Below are 15,148 nucleotides of genomic sequence, written 5' to 3' on the forward strand. Positions count from 1 at the left end.
CTGGACAGTCATTGATTTCTAAAATTTTCATTGTAATATTTCATTTCATCTAATATTTTCATCATTACCTATGGACACTTATAGCTGCCATCATAAAAGATCTATTACTGGGGTGCCTGGGTGGCACAGTCGGTTAAGCGCCCGACTTCAGCCAGGTCACGATCTCGCGGTCCGTGAGTTCGAGCCCCGCGTCAGGCTCTGGGCTGATGGCTCAGAGCCTGGAGCCTGTTTCCGATTCTGTGTCTCCCTCTGTCTCTGCCCCTCCCCCGTTCATGCTCTGTCTCTCTCTGTCCCCCAAAAAATAAATAAACGTTGAAAAAAATTTAAAAAAGAAAAAAAAAAAAAGAAAAGATCTATTACAGAGTTTCTCAGAATTTCTAAGGGATCATCTGGGCCAAGGTTGCAAGTTGGAAAATCTTGGGTAGAGCTTGAGAGAGTGGATATTTAAGTTCTTCTTTTTGCCAAAGTCCCCAACCAGCCTACTTCATTCATTTTTAGGACTTCTCAGGCTTCTGAGGTGCCTGACTCTGACCTAATCCAACTGTCCTGGTTTGCCTGGGACTCAGGACTTTCAGTGCAAAAACAGAGATAGTCCTGGGAAAACTCACATGGATGACCATCCTAAGCAACGACATTATTTGACAAATGAGGGAAATTCAGTTCAGATAGCGGATGTGAATCGATTAGATCCTTACAGTCAAGGTGTGGTCCACGGACCCAGCAGCATCTGTATCACCCCGTTGCTTGCTAAAGGTGCGCCAACTCAGACCTCACCTCAGTCCTGCTGAATCACCCCGCAGTTTACCAAGAGTCCCAGGTGAGTTTCATGCATTAAGTGGTTTGAGACTCTCTGGATGGAAGCAAAATCTGAACTTGGGTTGTCTAAGGATTCAGATTTGCTGTCCACGTCGGTAAAATAGACCTAACAATGACCCACTTGTGCTGTGGTGCTCCCACCTTGACACACCTATCTCATTTTTCCTTCCTGCCTCCCCTAACCCCCGAGAATGAAAAGTGTCTCAAATTTCATTGTTGGAAGGAATCTAAAATTCCCAATTCTCACCTGGGTTTGAGTAGTGGTTTTCATTAAACACCTTTCACAGTGAGTTTTCTCCCCTCAAACCAAATGCCATAAACAACACAGATTGGGGGAGATTGCTGGGCATTTAGGTTATTTCCAGGTTCTGATATTGCAAGCAATGTGCCGTAAGTAGCCTTGTATGTGCAGCCTTACGTGAAAACTAGTGCTTTATTTCTGTAGGATTGATTACTGAAACGGGAGTTGCTTGGTCAATGAGGATGTACATTGAAAACTGCAATGGATACCCAAAAGGTTCCTGGCCAAAGAGGAGTGTTTTTAAAAAAATAGTGGTGCATTTATATTATGGAAAAGTCCGGAGCCATAACGGAGTGAGTACAATAGACTTCCGCTGACCTTGAGCAATGGCTATGACCTTAGGGAGAACCAGCTGCAGAGGGACTTAGCAAACTGGCGAGGAGAATTGAGGAGGATGTTTTGCAAAGAGATTAATCACACTTTCTGAATGTATCTAGGGCTACTTCTCCTGGTTGTAAAGAGCGTGTGTTGATTTTGCAATCATGAACCTTAGGAGAGAGAAAAACCCGAGACGCCAACCTTCCCACCTCCAGCCACCGCCCCCCCCCTGCTTTAACAATGTCCGATTTGCCAGTTGTGAGCGTCTGATTGGGTGAGCGCAGGTCACGTGCCCACGTGCCACGCGAGGGACTGTCTGACCTCCTTCGGGCTGAGGGGCCTTGCCATCCGCTCACCTGAGGGGATGCCGCTTGAACCGGAGGCGTACTGTGAGGCAAATTGGCTACTAACCCACCAAAGTGGAAAATCTACCACTTTGGAAGCCTCCGCGCAGTTGCGGAAGCAGTTAATTAACTTTATTTTTGTAGAACGCGAGGAAACGTGACAGACAAAATTCACCGGGCGTTTACCATCTGTGCTAGGTGTTTCATATTGTCTTACTTCATTTTCACAACATTTCCATGATTCCAGGTACAATTTAAATGACTTTGTTTTTTTTTTGTTTTTTTTTTGTTTTTTTTTTTCTACAGACGGTGTCGCTGAAGCACAGGATGGCTGTGTAACTTGCCCAGAGTCACACAGCTAGTGAGTACTGGAGTCAGGGTTTGAGCCCAGGATATCTAAGCAAAAGTCTCTGGTCATTACATTCTGCTGCCTCCAGGTTTGTACTACTTGGAACCGCACTGATTTTATCTGGAATAATAACAACTCCTGTTGTCACCGTGCACTTAGCATGTGCCAGGCCTTGTCCTTACTGCGTTACACGAGTTAATTACTGTAATCTTCACAACAACCCCAGGTAAGAAAACTGAAACTCAGAGATATCAGCACGTCCATGGTCCCTCAGCTGGAAGAGGTACAGTCAGGGGTCCGGGCCAGAAGGTCGGTCCCCTGATTCCTACACTGGACACTCCAAGAGCCATCACCTAGTACACCAATGTGCTTTTTCTTCTATGTCGGTCTGAAAGTAGTTCTCTCAGTGGGTTTAGAAATTTGGGCAATTGTCAGGATAATTCAGCTCAAGTTATGGGTTTTATGCAGTTTTCTGTTCCGTCTTGACACTGAGGATCTGGGCCTCAGCTGATGTCAGCTAAAATAATTTTAAATTAAATCTGAGGTCTGTCATTTGTGGGGATTTGTTGGAAGAAATCTGGAAAGACACAGGAGATGTGTGTGTGTGTGTGTGTGTGTGTGTGCAGTTCTAAATGTCCATCTTTACAGAGATGATGGGAAAGAATAAGAACGAGAAAAGATCAATAGCATTTTCTTGCTAAATTGTTGCACATATAAAGATATGGCTCTTTTTGGGGGCATTTCTTCAAAAGAGAATTTCATTGCTAGAGGGAATGTGTTTTTCTAAGTGAAAATACAGTTTATCCTCAATTTGAATTGCAAATCCTTCCAAAAGCTGAGTGGGAAGGAAGGATGCCTAATGGGAATGAGTTCTTTCTCCTTGGTTTTATAAAAACTTCCTGAGACAAGCTTTAAAAAAGCGTAATTATTTTTAAAAATTCAGGTATCCTCCTGATGTGAATATTTGAGATAAATCAAAATAACCAGATAATTTTATACAATATCAACTTGGTTTCAGATAGAAAAAAAAAAAAAGACACTCAATACTTTTGCAGCTGGATGATTGGAAGCAGAAAATTGCTGGGTGTGTTTGGCAAACTATCACTCTAGAAATCAGATTTGTCTCTAGAGGGTAAACCACATGCTGGAGAGCAGGGCTGAAGAAGTGGGGGAAGGAGAAATGGATTAACATTTGTTTGGCACATGCTGAGCGCGGTGCTAAGTGACTTATGTTTATACCTGTGACCACAGTTGGTTCTCGCCATAGCCCTCTACAGTGAGTGTCATTACACCAAATTTGAGGAGAGGAAAATGGAAGCTCAAGGAGGTGGAGTGATTTGTCCTAAGTTCCCCAGCTGGTAATTAGTTGGGAGGTTATTGGAAGAGTTCATATGAGAGGAAGTGAGGGCACGATTGGGTGTGTCAAGGAGGGGGCAGAAGTCAGAGACATCGGGGAGGTGGATGTGCTGGGGCTCAGGCATGCTCTAGGTCAGGGAAAGATGAGCAGGAGGGAGACCCAGCTTGAGAGCCATGGGGACTGGGCACAAGTGAGGTCCCTGAGAGGGATGGGGACTGGGATGGGGCACTGGTTTGGGGAAGGGGTGGTTGGTTTGTGGAGTGGAGACCCACGGGACACCGGGTGGAGGGGTCCACAGGCTGCACCAGATCTGCTTCCTGGAGAGCTTGGCTTGTGGAGACGTGTCCGGAGGGAGAGAATGATGTCAGCTGGGTGGGGCACTAAGAATTGGGAGGAGGGGGATGAACCAGAGATGGACCAGCCAGAGAGGGAGGAGGGAGAGAAGCCAGGGAGCCTAGAGGCCAAGGGGGGCAGGGGGGAGAGCAAGGCTTTTGTGGTTTTCTTTTTTTAACAGCTCTCCAGGAGGTAACTCCGAAGGGCACAAGACTTGATGTAGGCCTAAGAGAGAGAGAGAACTATAGAGGGAAGTTGAGACATTGAAAAAAAAAAAAAAAAAGACATTAAAAATTGGATTTTGAGGAAATTGCTTTCATTCTTAAAACAAACAAAGGTTGAAGATCTGCTTTGTTATCTCTGTCCTCCTATTAATGAACAGGGTGGTCTTCCTGACTGAGTGAAAACACAATGAAATGAAATGGCATTTTGTGAGCCTCAGGGGAGGCAAAGGGTCAACGGAGATGAAGGAAGAGAGGAGTGGGGAGCCTCTATGTAAATGGGGGTGTTTGCAGCCTGGTTGGAGGAGGGGCCATCCAGTCCCCAGCACTCCATGGGGGCCTGTCTGGCACTTTCCACACGTCCCAGCAGGAAAGCTGGGGGAACACGTCAGGAGTCAGGAGCGGCCAGGTCTCCTAGGCCACTCAGGCCTGGGCTGTGCTTCCCACATCCAAGGCTGCCCGTTTGCCAGGTAGGGCTTTCTCTCCCCACTGAGAAGGCAGCAGGAATGCACGGAGAGGGCTGGATGGATTCCCAGAGGGACGGACAGAAGTTTTTTCAGCTCCCAGGTCCTGGCAGTGCAGTGGCTAAGGACTGAGGGCCAGGCAGGTTTTGGAGCTTCCCAAAGAACCTTTCCTGCTCATGCCTCTGGTGGCTGGTCTCCTTGAGACAAGACTACATGTGTTCTGGGGGGCTTTCAGGATGTGATGCCAGGCAACTATCACTGTAGAAAGCCCCCCCCCCCCAATTTTGAGGAAGAGGTGATGCCTTAGTCCACTCTGGCTGCCATAGCAAAATACCACAGACTGGTGGCTTAAACAACAGAATTGTATTTTCTCACTAGATTTGGAGGCTGGGAAGTCCAAGATCAAGGTGCCAGCTGATTGAGTTCCTGGGAGAGCTTGCACGTGGCCACCTTCGTATTGTGTCCTCACATGGCAGAGAGATAGAACTTTGATGTCTCTTCCTCCACTTATGAGGATGCCAACCCTATAGGATTAGGGCCTTATGATCTCACTTAACCTTTATCACGTCCTCACAGACCCTGTCTCCCAATATAGTCACACTGAGGGCAGAGTTTTAACATATGAATTGGGTGGGGGGGAGGGGGATACAAACATGTGGTCCAAACAGGTGGGAAATTCAAATCTGCCTCCCAACTTCTGGTCTTTAGGAGCCACAGCCACGGAGCTAGAAGAAGCACTTGAGTTGTTTTCTAGGTGGGGAAACTGAGGCCCAAGGGGAAAGTGCTTTGATTCTTCTTGTCAGTAATGCTGTTTGCCTGTTTGTATCGTCTGGAAGAGTTCTATCACTTTTCTCTATTGTGTTGAGAAAAAGAAGTAGCATCTTTCTCTTAGTGGGATGTCATCTATCTAATTCTACATGTTTTACACTCTCTGCAACAGAACTGGAAGATTATGTGATTTGACAACCCTGTGTGGCAAAGGCAGCGTTCACCTGGCATTCCTGTGGATTTTATTTTTCCCTTTTCTATTTTTATCCCAAAATTGAACTAAAAATATAGATATAGAATTCTTTTATTTTGGAGTTCTACCTGGAAGGAATACAGTGTCTATATTCTCTCCTGTCTCTGTTTTTGAGCAGCAATGTGACTCTCACGGGGTAAAGAACAGTTAGCAAGCTCCTATACTCCAGATCACATTTTCAGGTACAAGCTTATTAAAATGTTTGAACCATTTAGCAATGGTTACTGGTGCCCTTTGCTCTTCGTTCAGAGTCAGTCCGGGAACCACTGGTGCTGACAGTTATTTTCTGGGATCTCTGTCGGAGTGAGCATGGCCGGAGCTCAGGACCCACATCCACCCCCAGCACCCTGGCAGCTGCAACCTGTTTCTCCTCATGGCCCCCCACAGCCCCGTACTGCCTAAGCAGGAAGTACCAAGGCTGCTGTGTCATTTTCTAACCCATAGAGTTTTCCCTCTGGTTCCTAGAAATGCTGTGGATTGCCCCTGCCCAGGGCCTTTGCACATGCTGTTTTTTCTCTGCCTGGAATACTCTTCTTCCCTGACTGGGTGGTTGGGTCTTTGCCCAGGTTCACCTGAACTATCACCTCTTTAGGAGACTTTCCCTGCTATTTTATCTTAACACTGTATCTTTCACAGCACTTGCTATGACCCATACTTATTTTATTTCTTATTTATATGATCAGTTGACTATCTTTCCCACTAAGCAGAGAGCTCTTGATTGTCTTGTTTACTGCTTTGTGTTCAAGGCACCTGCTACACAGTAGGAGCTCCGTAGGTATTTGGTGAGTGGACAAGGACAAAACAAAACAGTGCTTGGGAAGAGGGCAAATACCATCTGCCTGAAGGCTCCTGAAGGAGGCTTTACTGGCTTGCGGGCCAGCTAGATTGCTAATCCCACCCACTTCTTCTTTCTACTTGGCTGATCCATTAGCTACAGTCCAGCTTCCTGAGGTCCTGGGAACCATGTCCCCTTGTCCCCTTCCTGCCTTATGCTTTTCACAGACTGTCAGCTGGCCTTAGACCCCGACTTTCAATTCATTTGCTCAAGATCTGTTTCTGGAGAACCACTGTCTTGTGATCTGAGGCCCCTTGGGCCTGACCTGTTGTTCCTGGCCCAGGGAGGCTGCCCCACCCCTGCACACCCCCACAGTTTGTTTTCTACACAGGGGCCATAAGGCGTCCTTAAAATGCAAGTAGGATCTTGGCACTCTTCTCCTTAGAACCCTGTAAGGGCCCCCATTTCACTCTGAACAAAAGCGGAAGAAAGGTGTGACAATGTCTGAGGAGGCCTTCTGTGCCCCCTGGTCCCATCTCCTGTTTCTTCCCCTGTGGTTCCATCTGCATCTGGCCCCCTTGCTGTTCTGCACACTATTGCCTCAGGCTTTTGCACTTGCAGCTACTCAAATATCCAGCTGACTCACTCCCTTTTCACCTTTAAGCCCTAACTTGGCTCACATGTCACCTTCTCAGGGAGGCCTTCCCGCCTACGCTATTTAAAATTGCTTCCTTCCTCCCTGGGCTTCCCCTGACTGAGCCTTCCCTCTCCTCTTTACCAGCATTGTTATGTTTTGTTTTTTCAGAGCACTTTAACACCATTTAATAAGTTATATAGTATTTACTTACTTATCTTGTTAACAGACTCTCTTCCTCACCAAATATAAGGTCTTTGAGGGTAAGGATTTTTTTGGATGGCTATACCGCTGGCTTCCAGCAAAAGGTACCTGGCCCATTATAGGTCTCGGAAAGAGGCAGGACTCCTGTGCCTGAGGTTGATAGCATGAGTGAGGCTGAGTGAGGCGTCTTGTCACCGGCTACAGACCAGGATGGCCCTCCCTCTTGTCCCCTAGATGAGGAAAGCATCCTGAGTTGTACATGGGGGGATCTGAGATGGTCACCACCAGGCCCTGGTTGGTCTCAGGGAAAGGCAAACGATGGTGAAGTGGCCTCAGCCTCTCCCCCTGAGAATATTCTTTCTGGCTCCTGTGTAACCCTCTGGGCTCATGTGATACTCAGGAGTAATGTGGTCATGGATTAGGGTGATTCTATGAGCTACAAAGAGGAGACCTGGAGTTAATGGCGTTGAGGGCCCTGCCTTTCTTCATGGACTTGCTCAGTGTGGGTGGTGGTGGCTTCCTGGATAGTCTCTAATGGCTGGGTGAATGTATATGGCTTTCTCAGGTGGATTCTCTGAGCAGGCAGAGTGGCTCTCTGTGAGAGGACGCTCCTCTGGTGGGGGGGGGGGGGGGACAGTATAAACACTCAGAAGGTGGGAGAAGGGAATGGAAGTGGAAAATGGGGTTTGGAATCAAAGTTTGTTGCCTTACAAAGAGAGTATGGCCGTTTCTTTTTTCTTTTTTTTTTTTTAATCTTTACTCCAGTCTGGATTATTATTATTTTTTTTTAATTTTTTTTTCAACGTTTATTTATTTTTGGGACAGAGAGAGACAGAGCATGAACGGGGGAGGGGCAGAGAGAGAGGGAGACACAGAATCGGAAACAGGCTCCAGGCTCTGAGCCATCAGCCCAGAGCCTGACGCGGGGCTCGAACTCCCGGACCGCGAGATCGTGACCTGGCTGAAGTCAGACGCTTAACTGACTGCGCCACCCAGGCGCCCCGCTCCAGTCTGGATTATGATCACTTACCCCTGCTCCAAACTTCAGAGAACAAATCACACATTCACCTTCTCTGTAAGCTCTCTGGGGAGAAGGGGGGAGCTATCACAGTCCCTGCTCCTTGAAGAGTGAAGTGAACCTGGGGTCTGTCCAATTCTGATTTCTAGGGTATATCCCAAAGTTAGTGCCCGGTTAGACCATTCTCTTCCCTGCCACCTGCACAGGTGAGCACTTCATTCATTCATGCATTCCTTCATCATTTCCTCTCATGTCCACACGGTCACTGCTGTAGGCAGAATTCTGGGATGGCCTCCAGATTCCTACCCCTGAGGTATGCATCCTATATAGTCCCCCCCTCCTGAGTGAGGGAGGACTGGTGACTGGTGGGCTTGCCTTGTGATTAGGATGCCTTATATGACAGAAAGGACTTGCAGATGTAATTAAGATCCCTAAGCAGCTGAGTTAATCAAAAAGGAAATTATCCTGTGTGGGTCTGATAAGCCCTTAACATCAGGTAAACCTTTAAAAGGGACTAAGCCCTTCCTAAAGGAAGCGGTTTGAAGGATGGGAGTTCGAGACGGCACATGGAGGGGACCGTGTGGCACGGATTTGCCCTAGTTTGGGATGCAGGGTGCGGCGGGGGCGGGGGGGGGGTGGGAACTCTAGGTATTAGCACTCCTAGCATTGGCAGGTGAAGGAAATGAGGCTTAACGTGACTTACTCATGCTCAGAAGCAATGCCAGGGCTGGGATAAGAACCCGTGAGTCCTGGCTCCTGGGTCCCTGTGCTCTCCCTGCTCTGTGCTGCTGCCAGCTGGACTCAGCAGCTGGGGGACTCAGGGGCACTGCACACACTCTTCTCTTGGACGCGGGCAGTGACTGTCCTGTGACAATGGGTGAACAGGCATTTTGGAGAAGCTTGGAATTATTCAGCTAATTCGATGAAGCAGAAGTTGATCTTGAGCTTTTGGCCCTAGAATCCTCCCTGCCCCACCTCTGGCTCCAGCTCCTCTGCTTGGGGAAGATGGAATTTCCACTGCAAAAGGTTAGGCTACCCCGAGCCCCTAATTAATCTAAATTGTATTATTCATGTGGCAGAATTTGAGCTGCCTCTAATCACTTTGTAGTCCAGTGTGGATAAGGATGTAGGAGGTATAATTTGGTCATTACTTTTGGAGGACAGTCTTGGCAACATGTACCAAAAGCCTTAAATTTATACATATGCTTTGACCCCAAAATTCTAATTTTAGTTTTTGAGCAAATACTTAACTATAAAGTTGTTCATCAGAGAATGTATTATAGAAAACACTGAAAACAACCAAGGTCCACTGATTGGGGCTTCGGTAGATCATGGTATATCTGGACAATAGTTTACCATTTAGTCATCAAAAGTGAAACCAAAGTCTAAGGACTCAGAAAAAGGTTTGCAGAATATTTAGTCAAAGCATGGAGGATGAGAGTGTGGGTTCAGGAACCAGATCTCCCAGGTTGGAATCCTAGCCCCACCATTTCATTGCTGGATGACATTGGACAAGCTACTTAACTCCTTTAAGCCTAATTACTCCATAAATGGGGGTCATAATCACATCATCACTCAGAGTTATTGTGAAAATTAAAAGGGATAATCCATGTGAAGTTCTTAGTATGACCCCTAGTGCATAGTCAGCACTTGCTCAATAAATATTACCATCATTATTATGCTCCTGCTTATGAAAACATATGCATAAAAAAGGAAGGAAGAAAGGAAAGTAAAATGAAAATGGTTATCTCTGGGTGATGGAATCACACCACAGTGGCTTCATTTTCTGTTTTCTTTTTCTAAAGATTTTTTCTTAATTTTTAAAAATTTTTGTTTTTTTATTTTTAGAGAGAGACAGAGCACAAGTGGGATAGGAGCAGAGAGAGGGGGAGACACAGAATCCGAAGCAGGATCCAGGCTCCAAGCCATCAGCGCAGAGCCTGATGTGAGGCTTGAACTCACGAACAGTGAGATCATGACCTGAGCCAAAGTGGGAAGCTTAACTGACTGAGCCGCCCAGGCGCCCCATAATGATGTTATTTTTTAAAGTAATCTGTACACCCAAGGTGGAGCTCAAACTTACAACCTTGAGATCAAGAGTGGAATGCTCCACCATCCGAGCCAGCCAGGCACCCCTTCCACGCTTTCTTTATTTGCAAAATGCTGTACAACACATAAGAACTACTCTTGTCAAAAGAAAAAAATCCAGTAAGAGTGAAGGAGGGAGAAGAGAGTTCTCTTGAAGTGTTGAAGCCCTTGGGTAAGTTGCTCAGCTACCCCTGGGTCTTGGCTTAGGAGCCCAGAAGTTGGCCAAGGTGGGGGAACCGTCCGGGGTCGGGCCCTGCCAACCCTCCAGCTGACCACCCTCACTGGGCCAGCACATCCGCCCCTGCCTTGTTCTGGCCCAGGGGGTCCTCAGAAGCACACAGGCCTGGGGGCTTAGCTGCTGGGGAAGGTGAACTAGCCTAAGTCCAGGAGATAGGAGAGGCCCCACTCATCTGTTTGTCTGCATCTTATCAGCCAGCAGCCAGGAAGAATTCGTTAGAGGCCACCCCCCTTCTTCCACCTCTGTGTCTGCTCACCATTCATTAGCATGTGTGACAAACTCCTTAATGCAAATAGAAGCTTTATGCAGAGCCAAACTGTTTCAATCTCCTCTAAGGGACAACTGCGGACATCCCGGAAATAACTGATAGAGGGGGCTGGGTTGGGGTTTAGGAAACAGGAAGGGCCCTGGAGGTGCTGTCCTCAGCCTAGGAAGATGAGAGAAGGGCCTGGAGCAGGGGAAGGGGTTCTCTACTGCAGACACTCCAGCTGCTGCCTGGGGACAACTGATAAGCTGTGGAGGACAATTGGAGACACATACTGAGAAGGGCAGAAAGGTGGGGGCATCAGTAGGTGTTGGGAGTCGGCTTTGCCTTTCCAGGGAATCTGGGGGAGGAGTTGTGGGGGAGGGAGCTGAAAAGGCCCTGGAGCTTGTATTGAGCCACATGGGGATGGGATAGAGCCTGATGCCCTGCTGACCACAGCCATTGCAGCCCCATCCCAGTCTCTATGCAGCAGGGAGAGGAAGTGACCAGGAAAACAGCAGCTGCAAGACATTCTGAACAAAAATGCTGATTCTGGGCAGGTTTCAAAAATTTGTTATGCCTGTATTATTTTGACAGATTTATTGAAGAATCATTCACATACCATAAATGGCCCATATATAAAGTATAAAAATGCAACAATCTTGACATTCATAGGCACCCATGAAACCATCACTGCAATCTGTTGATGGACATTTGGGCCATTTCTACCTCTTGGCTATTGCGAGTAGCGAGGCAATGAATGTGCCTGTATGTGTGTCTGTCTCAGTACCTGTTTCCAGTTCTTTTGGGAACATAACTAGGAGTGGAATTGCTGGGTCATATGATAACTCCACGTTTAACTTCTTGAGGAACCACCATACTGTTTTCTGCAGTGACCGGACCATTTATATTCCCAGCCTCTTTTTTTTTTTTTGAGGTATAATTTACATACTGTAAATTGCATACATTTTATAGTCTACAGTTCGATTAGCTTTATCAAATGTATACATTTGCATAATCACCATCACAATAAAAAAATACAATATTTCTATCACCTTAGAAAGTTTCCTCATGTCTGTTGGAGTTCATACCTCCTCCAGCCAACCACTAATATGTTTTCTGTCACTGTAGATTAGTTTTGTTTGTTCTAGAACTTCATGTAAATGATATGCAGTATGTGCTCTTTCAGATCTGACTTCGTTTGCTCAGTATAATGCTTTTGTTTTGTTTAAAGTTTATTTATTTATTTATTTATTTAAAAAAATTTTTTTAACGTTTTATTTTTTTGGGGGTAGAGAGAGACAGAGCATGAACGGGGGAGGGGCAGAGAGAGAGGGAGACAAAGAATTGGAAACAGGCTCCAGGCTCTGAGCCATCAGCCCAGAGCCTGACGTGGGGCTCGAACTCACGGACCACGAGATCGTGACCTGGCTGAAGTTGGACGCTTAACCAACTGCGCCACCCAGGCGCCCCTAAAGTTTATTTATTTATTTTGAGAGAGAGGGTGGAGGAGGGGCATAAAGAGAGAGAGAATTCCAAGCAGGCTCTGCACCATCAGTGTGGAGCCAGATGCCGGGCTCGAACCCACAAACCGTTCAACCAACTGAGCCACCCAGGCACCCCTTCTCAGTATAATGTTTTTAAACGGTCATCCATGTTGGGGCACCTGACTAGCTCAGTCGGTGGAGCATGTGATTCTTGATCTCAGGGTTGTGAGTTTCAGCCTCATGTTGGGTGTAGAGAATGTTTAAAAATAAAATCTTAAAAAAAAAAAAGTCATCCATGTTGATGCATGCATAGTTTGTCCTTCTTTATTGCTGAGTAAAATTCTAGGTTATTGATGAATCACAATTTGTTTATCTGTTCATCTGCTGATGGACCTCTGGGCTGTTTCCAGTTTGGGGCTGAATAAAGAGCCGTAAGCATTTGTGAACAAAGTCTTTGTGGTCACAGATTTTCATTTACCTTGCGTAAATGCCTAGGAGTGGAATTGTTGGATCAAAGGGTAGATGTGGGTTTAGTTTTATAAGAAGCTGCACAAATATTTTTGAATTGGTTGTCAAAGTACTTGATGTGGTTGCTTCTGTCTTCTGTGTCCTTTATGACTTTTTTGCCTACTTACGCTATGAAATTCTGAGAGAGGAGTGTCAAAATCTCTAACTACAGTTGTGGGCTTGTCTATTTCCCCCTTTATCTCTTTTGGTTTTGCTTCATGACTTTTTAAAAATGTTTATTTGTTTTTGAGAGAGAGAGAGAGAGACAGACAGACAGACAGAGTGTCAGCAGGGGAGGGTCAGAGAGAGAGGGAGACATAGAATCTGAGGCAGGCTCTAGGCTCTGAGTTGTCAGCACAGAGCCTAATGCCGGGCTCAGACCCACCAACTGTGAGATCTTGACCTGAGCTGAAGTCGGATGCTTAACTGACTGAGCCATGCAGGTGCCTCTACTTCATGATTTTTGAAGCTCTATTATTAGGTTCATACCCACTCAGGATTTTTTTTCAGTTTACTTATTTTGAGAAAGAGAGAGCGTGCGCGTGCTCAAGCGTAAGTGGCGGAGGGGCAGAGAGAGAGAGGGAGAGAGAGAATCTCTAGCAGTTTCCTTGTTGTCAGCATAGAGCCCGACTTGGGGCTCAGTGTCGTGAACCATGAGATCATGACCTGAGTGAAGATTAAGAGTCTGGATGCTTAGCCAACTGAGCCACCCAGGTGCCCCTCTGCTTAGGATTATTATACCTTCTGAAGAATTGCCCCTTTTATTATCATGAAATGTCTTCCTTGCAGTATTCTTTGTCTTGAAGTCTACTTTGGTGATTTTAATATAACATCTCCAGGGAGGGATATTTTAAAAGATGCCAGAAGTCACCTCAAGGAAGAACTTATCAACTCTGATCAAATAGGTTGGGAATCTGAGAGGGCTACACAGAGGAGGAGCTAGAAACAGTTGTAAAAATAGGTCTGACTTACCAGGTACAAACAGAAAAAAATAGTGCTAGAAGGAACTAGAAAGACCTAGAAAGCACAAATAGTTCAGTGTGGCTGGAGCAGGCAGCAGGCAGCACAGAGAGTGACTAGATAAAGCTGAAGATCAGGACGTTATCTCCAGTTGATGAAGAGCCATATGTGTCCCGCCAAAGTTCCAGCTCTAGAACATGAGTAATAAGAAGCCCTTGAGTAGGGAACTTTAATACATGTAGATTGGTTTTAGGCATTGAAGACTGGACTGAAAGGGAGCAAGGCAGAAGGGAAGGGAAAGGAGTTTGTAAGAGAATTTGGATGTCTTCATGAGATACAATGGCTGCTCTCAGGTACCTGGGGAGAAGGGCTACAGAGGCAGGCAGCTCTAGGGAGTTGAATCATAGGAATTCTTAATCAACTGGATGTGAGGAACAAGAGTGAAGGAGCTCTCTGAAATGACTAGAAATGGAAGTAACAATCACTAGGATAGAGAAGGCCGACCATGGTAAATCTCAGGAGAAGAGGGAAGATGAATTCAAGGAGTGCCTGGGTGGCTCAGTCAGTTAAGTGTCTGACTTCAGCTCAGGTCATGATCTCACGGTTCATGAATTCAAGCCCTGTGTCAGATCTGTGCTGACAGCTCAGAGCCTGGAAGCTTCTTTGGATTCTTCCGCTTCTCTCTGCCCCACCTGCTCATGCTCTGTCACTTTCTCTCTTGAAAATAAACAACCATTAAAAAAATTAAAAAATAAAAGAATTCCAGATGGGACACGTTGAGTGTGGGGTGTGGAGGTGTTCGAGAGATTTGGGCCCCAGCCTGCCAGCCCCTTCCTCAAGGGCCGGAGGTTTGCTTCCATGGTCTCCTCATCTGAGCTTCTGTGTTTTAATAGTTCCCTTTGGGCCCTGACTGTAGGGGTGGTAGCTGTTTCCTATAGCTGATAGAATTCTTTATTTGCCCTTGATACATAGAGTTTTTTTATTTGCCCTTTTGGCTACCTAATTAACAATTCTTTATATTCAGTTCTATTAAAATAACTGATGCAATTTCTGTCCTCTGACGGGACCTGACTGACATAATGCAAACAAAATAAAATCTATTTGTCATCCCTGGGCCGGGTCTTTATGGCAGTGTCAGTGGGGGAAGCTTGTCCTACATAAAACTTGAGGCTTCTCTACAATTCCAGGATAATGCACATCTAGCTTGACCAACAGTAAGGCAAGAATAAAGGGTCCTAAAAACCTTCACCCTCTCAGGTTGGGGTGTCAGGTGGCAGATTCCCCTCCCAGTGCACCAGTGCAAACTCCAACTCCAGGACTGGTTTGGGGGAGTCTGAGATATAAGCTTCCTCATCTTAGAAGATGAGCTGAGGCACAGAAAGGGAAAGGAAGATGGCTAAGATCACACAGCAAGCCAATGATATGGTGGGACTGGACCCCAGGACTCCTGAACCCCCGGTCACCCTGGG

General features: G+C 46.3%; 1 long non-coding RNA gene across 5 annotated transcripts in view; it reads left to right on the forward strand.

Moving 5' to 3' along the window:
• The first annotated feature begins 367 nt into the window (after positions 1 to 367).
• The window catches only part of LOC123380854, a 109,053-nt gene continuing 94,272 nt past the window's right edge, over positions 368 to 15,148 (forward strand). For 2 of the 5 annotated variants that reach the window (XR_006587178.1, XR_006587177.1), the window contains exons 1-2: positions 368 to 1,977; positions 2,086 to 2,216. This is a non-coding gene — a long non-coding RNA (uncharacterized LOC123380854). The remainder of the gene's footprint in view (positions 1,978 to 2,085; positions 2,217 to 15,148) is intronic. The other 3 variants (XR_006587176.1, XR_006587174.1, XR_006587175.1) reach the window with 3 other exon arrangements.

This window comes from Felis catus, chromosome D2 (assembly GCF_018350175.1).
Source record: "Felis catus isolate Fca126 chromosome D2, F.catus_Fca126_mat1.0, whole genome shotgun sequence".
Lineage (NCBI taxonomy): Eukaryota > Metazoa > Chordata > Mammalia > Carnivora > Felidae > Felis > Felis catus.